Genomic DNA, 10,656 nt, shown 5'->3' with positions numbered 1-10,656 from the left:
GATTTACTTTCTAATCTTTTAACATATTGCATATAACTTAAAATATAACCCTATAGTACTTAATCAAGTATACAAAAAAGGAAATAACAAGGACCTTGTGAGTGTGTTTAAAACAGGGTGCAATGACAATCTCTGTTGAGATTCTGCACCTTGTTGTACTAAAATTAAAGCACAATAGACACAACATGGAAACACTGAACAATAGCATTCATTTTTAACTGTGGGATATAAAATTTAATGAATATAGTGATAAATGTTGCAGAAGTTGACAGATATTAGAATACTGTCAGTTCAAGATGCAATGGGCACATAACACATAACCCAATAGTAATTGACACATCTATTTGATTCAAATATGATATATGTGTTGGGAATGGTGACACATGCCTTTAATTCCAAGACATTTTAGGTAGAGTCAAAAGGATCCCTGAGACTTTGAGGCTGACCTGGTCTACATAACAGGCTCCAGAACAGCTAGGACTATGTAAAGAGACCCTGTTTCAAAACTAAATGAATAAAAAGTAAACTCTGGAGGCCATGAACATCTGTGTCTGGGGGACATTGAAATAGCAGGGGCCTCAGACCTTAGTGATATGAGGTGGCATTCATTCATTTAGAAAAATGGACACAGACTTGAAATTTGGATATTGAAACAGTGTTTTACCACTTACTCAGAACAAGAAGCCCTCTAAACAAATATTAATTTCTCACTATGCCACTAAACAGGCATTTCCAAAAAGTGAAAATAAAATAGTCTGCATATATATAAAGCTCCAGGGGGAATTAGAGTTGTCAGAGGCCATCAAACACCTCTCAAACTGTTCTTGTAAATAACTAAACTCTGGAAGAGATTTTCCAGGCCAGGGAACAGGGTCTGAGATTCCCAAAAGAAAAACAAATGCAGGTGCATTTTGAGAAACAGTCACAAACTGTTTTAGTCACCAGGCCCTCCACATTACTGTAAACAAATACATTGTCACTCTCTTGGCAAAGAACACCAAAATATCAAAATCCAGAACAGTGTCTCAGCTCCAGCCTCCATCAGACCATGTTGGGTTCGGGTCTTGGGCTTATCTTCCCATTACAAGCATTTAATCCATACAGGAGCTGTTCACTGAAAGAGGAGGATCAGTTCAGAAGTCGGCACTCACCCACCTTCCAGACACTGCCCTAGCTTCTGCAGACTGGATACCTGAAGGAAAGCAACTCACCTGTGTAGGTAGGATTCTTCTGTGATGCTCAGAGGCCAATAGGACCTACAACCCTAATATGACTACAAAGTTGATAGCCTCCCCAAAGCTGAAGGTTGAATTTCTCCAAGCTCTTCCCCCAAGAGGGATGACAGAATCATGTCACAATGAGGAACAATGACATTTAGGTCAAGGGAGTTGACATCACCTTTCTCATCTTTTCACTGAATAATGAACATCGCAGAGGGGCAGTTAGAAGGGTGAAGTGATTCTTTTCTACTGTGATGTCAGAGGCGGAGAGTTCAGGTAGGAGAAGCAGATGGGCATTGTATTCTAGGGAGCAGGAACTGAGGCAAAGGGTGAAGTAAGAAGTTCACCATACTGCAGAGATGCATGAGTTACATTACATCCCATACAGTTACATCCTATGACACTGGAAGTTTTGTTGGACCTCCCGGCCAGAATTAATGCACATTGATCCATTAAGATTTAAACTGTTTATTTATGGCTAGAAACCAATTATGAGTGAGTACATCCCATGTTATTTTTTGGGGGTCTGGGATGCCTCACTCAGGATAGTGTTTTCTATTTCCATCCATTTGCATGCAAAATTCATGAAGTCATTGCTTTTTACCGCTGAGTAGTACTCTAATATGTATATATTCCACACTTTCTTCATCCATTCTTCCATTGAAGGGCATCTAGGTTGTTTCCAGGTTCTGGCTATTACAAATAATGATGCTATGAACATAGTTGAACAAATGATTTTGTCATATGATAGGGCATCTCTTGGGTATATTCCCAAGAGTGGTACTACTGGATCTAAGGGGTAAGTTGATCCCGAATTTCCTGAGAAATCGCCACACTGATTTCCAAAGTGGTTGCACAAGTTTGCATTCCCACCAGCAATGGGTGAGTGTGCCCCTTTCTCCACAACCTCTCCAGCAAAGACTGTCATTGGTGTTTTTTATTTTAGCCATTCTGACAGGTGTAAGATGGTATCTCAAAGTAGTTTTAATTTGCATTTCCCTGATCACCAAGGAGGTTGAGCATGACCTTAAGTGTCTTTTGGCCATTTGAAGTTCTTCTGTTGAGAGTTCTCTGTTCAGATCAGTGCCCCATTTTTTAATTGGGTTAATTAGCATTTTAAAGTCTAGTTTCTTGAGTTCTTTATATATTTTGGAGATCAGACCCTTGTCTGTTGCAGGGTTGGTGAAGGACATTGAGCATGTAATTTGTGATCCTAGAGAAGCTAAATAAGAAGGTGAACCCAAAGAAAAACATATAGTCATCAGCCTGGATATGGGAAGTAGACAGGATTGCCGGGGAAAACCTGGGAACTTGGGGGTGAGGTGGCATGGGACTAAGGGGAAATGGGATGAGAAACGTGAGAAGGGGAGAATGGGGGAAGCTTGGGGGAATGGGATGGTTGGGATAAAGGAAGGGTGGATATGGGAACAGAGAAATATATATCCTAATTAAGGGAGCCATTTAGGGTTGGCACGAGACTTGACTCTAGAGGGGCTCGCAGGTGTCCAGGGAGATGTCCCCAAATAGTACCTTGGGCAACCGAGGAGAGGGAACCTGAAATGACCCTATCCTATAGCAATACTGATGAATATCTTGCATATCACTGTAGAACCTTCATCTGGCGATGGATCGAGATAGAGACAGAGACCCACATTGGAGCGCCGGACTGAGCTCTTAAGATCCAAATGAGGAGCAAAAGGAGGGAGAACATGAGCAAGGAAGTCAGAACCACGAGGGGTGCACCCACCCACTGTGACAGTGGAACTGATCTATTGGGAGCTCACCAAGGCCAGCTGTACTGGGACTGAATAAGCATGGGATGAAACCAGACTTTCTGAACATGGCGGACAATGAAGGCTGATGAGAAGCCAAGAATAATGGCACTAGGTTTCCATCCTAATACATGAACTGGCTTTGTGGGAGCCTAGCCTGTTTGGAAGCTCACCTTCCTGGACCTGGATAGAAGTGGGAGGACCTTGGACTTCCCTCAGGGCAGGGAATATGGACTGCTCTTCATTCTCAAGAGGGAGGGGGAATGGAGTGGGAGGAGGGGGAGGAGGAAGGGGGAGGGCGTAAGAGGAAGGGAGTGAGGGGAGGGGCGATGTGTGGGAGGAGGGGGAGGGAAATGGGAAACAGGGAGGAGGCAGAAATTTTTTTTTCAGCAACTAAAAAAATAATAAAAATTAAAAAAAAAGATTTAAACTGTTATCCCACTGGGCACTCAGCCTGTTTTTTAAACCTGCCTTTAAGAGAACAGTGCAACAACCAACATTACTTACCTTGGATTTTCCATGTATTCAGCTTTTACAACCTAAGCTAATGCATAGCTTTAATTCTAAAACATGTAGTCTTCTGTGCCCCTGACCAAGTGTAATGCATGTGAGTATGTATGTTATGATAATAAATGATGAAAACGGCAGTTTGAAAGCAACCTTATGAAACAAATATCCACCAAAAAATGTTGAAAATGACATGATTATAGGTCTGTCTGTGTACAGTGATGTTTAAAACACTGTTTGTTATCTGACTCAGTTGGAGGCTGTTGGAGTCAGTGACTTACTCCCATCTAAATTATTTTAAAGATCCCTATACAGTATCCCTAATTTCTTCCTCCATGTGAAGCTGCCATGCTGTTCAATAAATGCAGAGCAAAGTCTTTTGTGAGGCAGACACAGAAACACAGAGACAGGTCCAGGCAGATGCACAAGGTATCAGTCTGGAAGGTACTGATCCAGACTTACACAACAGACAAACAGAGAAAGATGGAAGGCACAGTGAAACAAAAATAAAGAATTCAAATATGGGCTTACTCTTGGTTAAGTATGCAGGGATGGCAGTCCCCACCAGCCTGCAAGCAGGTGAAATACCTACCTCTATGAGTTCAAGACCAACCTGGTCTACAAGAGATAGTTCTAGAATAGGCCCAAATGCTACAGAGAAACATTGTCTCAAAAAAAATGTCGAAGAAAAGACAAACAAAAAATAGGAATAAGTCAATAAATTCATTAAAGGAAGCCAAGAAAAAGCATATCCAAACCTATGGGACACTATAAAAACAATGCTAAGAGGAAAGTTCATAGCACTAAATGCCCACATAAAGAAAACAGAGGAAGTCCTTGTTTTTTACTGCTGAGTAGTATTCTAATATGTATATATTCCATACTTTCTTCATCCATTCTTCCATTGAAGGGCATCTAGGTTGTTTCCAGGTTCTGGCTAAAGGACTTCTTGAATTTTGCATGCAAATGGATGGAAATAGAAAACACTATCCTGAGTGAGGTAAGCCAGACCCAAAAAGAGGAACATGGGATGTACTCACTCATATTTGGTTTCTAGCCATAAATAAAGGACATTGAGCCTATAATTAGTGATCCTAGAGAAGCTAAATAAGAAGGAGAACCCAAAGAAAAACATATAGTCATCCTCCTGAATATTAACCTTCATCAGGCGATGAAAGGAGACAGAGACAGAGACCCACATTGGAGCACCGGACAGAAATCTCAAGGTACAAATCAGGAGCAGAAGGAGAAAGAGCACAAGCAAGGAACTCAGGACCACGAAGGTTGAACCCACACACTGAGACAATGGGGATGCTCTATTGAAAACTCACCAAGGCCAGGTGGCCTGGGTCTGAAAAAGCATGGGATAAAACTGGACTCGCTGAACATAGCGGACAATGAGGACTACTGAGAACTCAAGAACAATGGCAATGGGTTTTTGATCCTACTACACGTACTGGCTTTGTGGGAGCCTAGGCAGTTTGGATGCTCACCTTACTAGACCTGGATGGAGGTGGGTGGTCCTCGGACTTCCCACAGGGCAGGAAACCCTGATTGCTCTTTGGGCTGACAAGGGAGGGGGACTTGATTGGGGAAGGGTGAGGGAAATGGGAGGCGGTTGTGGGGAAGAGACAGAAATCTTTAATAAATAAATAAATAAGAAAGAAAGAAAGAAAGAAAGAAAGAAAGAAAGAAAGAAAGAAAGAAAGAAAACAGAGGAAGCTCACACTAATGACTTAATAGCACACCTGAAAGCTATAGAACAAAAAGAAGCAGGCTCACCCAGGAGAAGTAGAAGACAGGAAATAAGCATATTGAGGGCTGAAATCAACAAAATAGAAATGAAGAAAACAATACAAAGAATCAATGAAACAACAAGGTGGTTATTTGAGAAAATCAACAAGATAGACAAACCTTTATCCAAACTAATCAAAAGGCAGCAAGAGAACATCCAAATTAACAAAATCAGAAATAAAAAGGGGGACTAACAACAGACACTGAGGAAATTCAGAGAATCATTAGGTCATACTACAAAAACCTGTACTCCACAAAATTGGAAAATGTAAAAGAAATGGACAATTTTTTAGATAGATACCATATACCAAAATTAAATCAAGACCAAGTGAGCAATTTAAATGAACCTATAAGTCATGAGGAAATAGACGCTGTCATCAAAAACCTCCCAACCAAAAAAAGTCCAGGGCCGGATGGTTTTAATGCAGAATTCTACCAGAACTACCAAGAAGACCTAATACCTATTCTCCTCAAAGTGTTCCACATAATAGAAACAGAAGGGACATTTCCAAACTCGACTTATGAGGCTACAGCTACCCTGACACCAAAACCACACAAAGACTCAACCAAGAAAGAGAATTGCAGACCAATCGCCCTCACAAACATTGATAAAAAATTACTAATAAAATACTGGCAATCAAATCCAAGAACACATCAAAAAAATCATCCACTATGATAAAGTCGTCTTCATCCCAAAGATACAAGGATGGTTCAACATATGAAAATCTATCAATGTAATCCATCATATAAATAAACTGAAAGAAAAACACCATGTGATCATTTCATTAGATGCTGAAAAAGCATTTGACAAAATCTAACACCCCTTCATGATAAAGGTCTTGGAGAGATCAGGGGTACAAGAAACATATCTAAATATAATAAAAGCAATATACAGCAAGTCGATAGCCAACATCAAATTAAATGGAGAGAAACTCAAAGCAATTTCACTAAAATCAGGAACACGACAAGGCTGTCCATTCTCTCATATCTTTTCAACATAGTTCTTGTTTTAGCAATATCAGTAAGACAACAGAAAAAGATCAAGGGGATTCAAATTAGAAAGGAAGAAGTCAAACTTTATTTTATTTGCAGATGATATGATAGTGTATATAAGTGACCCCAAAAACTCTACCAGAGGACTCCTACAGCTAAAAAAATACCTTCAGTGGTGTGGCAGGATACAAGATCAACTCAAAAACATCAGTAACCCTCCTATACACAAATTATAAAGAAGCTGAGAGAGAAATCAAAGAAACATCACCTTTCATAATAGCAACAAATAACATAAAATATATTGGGGTAACACTAACCAAAGAAGTGAAAGACCTATTTGACAAGAACTTTAAGTCTATGAAAAAAGAAATTGAAGAGGATACCAGAAAATGGAAAGATCTCTCATGCTCTTGATTAGGTAGGATCAACATAATAAAAATGGCTATCCTACCAAAAGCAATCAATAGATTCAGTGAAATTCCCATCAAAATCCCAACACAATTCTTCACAGACCTTGAGAGAACAATAATCAACTTCATATGGAAAAACAAAAAACCCAGGATAGCCAAAACAATCTGTACAATAAAGGAACTTCCCGGGGCATTACCATCCCTGACATCAAGCTCTATTACAGCTACCGTAATGAAAACAGCTTGGTACTGGCATAAAAACAGAGAGGTTGAGCAATGGAATCTAATCGAAAACATGGGTATAAGTCCACACACCTATGAACACCTGATTTTTGACAAAGAAGCTAAAATTATACAATGGAAAAAAGAAAGTGTCTTCAGCAAATGGTGCTGGCATAATTGGATGTCAACACGTAGAAGAATGAAAATAGATCCATATCTATCACCATGCACAAAACTCAAGTCCAATTGGATTAAAGACCTCAATATAAATGTGACCACATTGAACCTGATAGAAGAGAACGTGGGAAGTAATCTTCAATGCATGGGCACAGGAGACCACTTCCTAAATATAACCCCAGTAGCACAGACACTGGGAGCAACAATAAATAAATGGGACCACCTGAACCTGAGAAGCTTCTGTAAAGCAAATGACACAGTCATTAAGACAAAAAGGCAGCCTACTGAATGATAAAAGATCTTCACCAACCCAATATCAGACAAAGAACTGATCTTCAAAATATATATAATGAACTCAAGAAATTAGACATTAAAATTCTAAATAACACAAAAACTGGGGTACTGAACTAAACAGAGAATTCTCAACAGAAGAATCTCAAATGGCCAAAAGATACTTAAGGAAATGCTTGGCATCCTTAGCTATCAGGGAAATGCAAATCAAAACAACTGAGATACCATCTTACACCTGTCAGAGTGGCTAAGCTCAAAAACACTAGTGATAGCTTATGCTGGAGAGGATGTGGAATAAGGGGAACATCTTCCATTGCTGGTAGGAATGCAAACTTGTACAACCACTTTGAAAATCAGTATAATGGTTTCTCAGAAATTTTGGAATCAACTTACCACAGGATTGAGCAATACAACTCTTGGGTATATACCCAAAAGATGCTCAATCATACTACAAAATCATTTGTTCAACTATGTTTATAGCAGCATTATTTGTAATAGCCAGAACCTGGAAACAACCTATATGCCCCTCAACCGAAGAATGGATAAAGAAAATGTGACACATTTACTCATTAGAGTACTACCTGTGGGGGAAAAAAATGACATCTTGAAATTTGAATGCAAATGAATGGAATTGGAAAACACTATCCTGAGTAAGGTAACCCAAACCCCAAAATATGAATATGGTATGTACTCACTCATAAGTGAATACTAGCTATAAACAAAGGACATTGAGCCTATAGTTCATGATCCTAGAGAAGCTAAGTAATAAGGTGAACCCAAAAAAATATAGAGAGAGACCCACCTGGAAATTGGAAATGGATAGGATTGACTGGCAGGGTTGGGAGTATGGGGATAAGGGGAGAGTGAGGGTAGGAGCAGAAGAGGGGGAAGAGAGGGGAGAGAACTTGAGGGAATAAGATAGTCAAGATGGAGGAAGGACAGAGATGAGAGCAAGGAGAGCAATATCTTGATTGAGGGGGCCATTATAGGGTTAGCAGAAACCTGGCTCTAGAGAAGTTCCCAGGAATCCAAAAGGATGACCCCCCACCTGAGACCCTGAGCAATAGAAGAGAGGGGGCCCAATCTTGACTTTCCCTGTACTCAGACTGATGAATATCTTAAATATCACCATAGAACCTTCATCCAGCAACTGATAGAGGCAGAGACAGAGACCCACATTGGAGCACTGGACTGAACTCCCAAAGTCCAGTTGAAGAGTGGACGGAATGAGAAGATGAGCAAGGAGGTCAAGACCATGATGGGTACACCCACTGAAACAGTCTACCTGAGCTAATGGGAGCTCACCAACTCCAGCCAGACTGGGAAGGAACAAGCATAGGACCAAACTAGTTCCTCTGAATGGGGCTGACAGTTGTATAGCTGGGGCAGACTGAGGGGCCACTGGCAGTGGCACCAGGATTTACCCCCACTGCATGTACTGACTATCCTATTCTATTTAGATGTATACCTTGTTCAACTTAGATATAGTAGGGAGGACCTTCCACAAGGCAATGTTCCTTACCCTCTCTGAGGATTATATGGGGGTGGGGTGGGAGAGTGTGTGGAGAGAATGGGAGAAGGGGGGGAAGTGGGAACTTGGATTGGTATTTTTTTTAAAATCTAATAAATAAAAAAGAATGCTAAATAATTCTCATAATATGTATGCATTGTTAAACTGGGATCAATATTCTCTCAAAAAACAATCAAACAGGTGAAGGAAGTGGTACAAGACTTGAAAACTGAAATAGAAACAATAAAAAAAATTCAAACCAAGGGAATTCTGGAAATGTAAAATCTAGGGAAGTAAATAAGAACTACAGATACAAGCATCACCCACAGAATATAAAAAAAATAGAAAAAAAGAATCTCAGGCATTGAAAATATGATAGAGAAAATAGTTTCATCAGACAAGAAAATGTCAATTCAAATAAATTCCTAACACAAAATATCCAGGAAATCTGAGACACCATGGAAAGATCAAGCTGCATAATAGGGATAGAAGAAAGAGAAGAATCTCAGCTCAAGGGCACAGAGAACACTTAACAAAAGCATAGAAGAAAACTTTCCTGACCTAAAGAAGGATATGCCTATAAAGGTGCAGGAAGCTTACAGAGTACCAAATAGGCTGGACCAAAAAAAAGTTCTCTTTTGACATAATAATCAAAACACTAAATATAAAAAATAAGAAATAATTTTAAGAGGTGCAAAAAGGGGCAAGTAACATACAAAGGTAGACCTATCAGAATTCTACCCAACTACTTCAATGGAGCCTCTAAAACCCAGAAGGTCCTGGACAGACTTTTTACAGACTCTAAGGGAACATGGATGCCATCCCAGATTACTATTCCTAGCAAAACTTTTAGTCAACATAGGAAAAGAAAACAATATATTTCATGACAAAACCAGATTTAAATAATACCTATCCACAAATCCAGCACTACAGAATGTACTAGAAGGAAAACTCCAACCCAAAGAAGTTAGCCTCACCCACAAAAACACACGCAGTAGATAATTTCACAACAGCCAAACCCAAAGAAAGGAACACACACACTACCACCACTATCACAAAAACTAAAATAAAAATAACAGAAATTAACAATCACTGGTAAATAACATCTCCTAATATCAATGGACTTAATTTACCAATAAAAAAGACACATGCTAGAAATACAAAATACAAGCGGGGCGGTGGTGGTGCACGCCTTTAATCCCAGCACTCAGGAGGCAGAGACAGGCGGATCTCTGTGAGTTCGAGGCCAGCCTGATCTACAAGAGCTAGTTCCAGGACAGGAACCAAAAAGCTATGGAGAAACCCTGTCTCAAAAAAATCAAAAAAGAAAAAAATACAAAATACAGACTAGTGGATACAAAAACAAGATTCATTTTTCTCCTGCATACAAGAAACACACCTACTTCAAAGACTAACATTACCTCAGAGTAAAGGGTTGAAAAAATATTTTCCAATCAAATAGACCTAAGAAGCAAGCCAGTATAGCTATTTTAATATCTAATAAAATAAACTTCAAGCTAAAATTAGGCACAAGAGATGTAGAAAGACATTTCATCTTCATCAAAGGAAAAAAACCATCAAGAAGTCTCAATCCTGAATGTCTATGCCCCAAATATAAGGGCACCCACATTTCTTTTTTTTTTTGCAATTTTAATTTGTTTTATTTTTTGTTGAGACTGAACTCTAGCCCAATTTAGCAGGCTCATGGTAAACATGTTTCAGATCTTCTTGTACTGGGGTTACAGGTGTGAGCCACCACG

This window comes from Microtus oregoni, unplaced genomic scaffold (genome assembly GCF_018167655.1).
Source record: "Microtus oregoni isolate MIOR12 unplaced genomic scaffold, Mior012 000006F_ref0000085, whole genome shotgun sequence".
NCBI classification, from domain to species: domain Eukaryota; kingdom Metazoa; phylum Chordata; class Mammalia; order Rodentia; family Cricetidae; genus Microtus; species Microtus oregoni.
The sequence above is the reverse complement of the archived record's forward strand: the minus strand, read 5'-3'. Positions refer to the sequence as shown.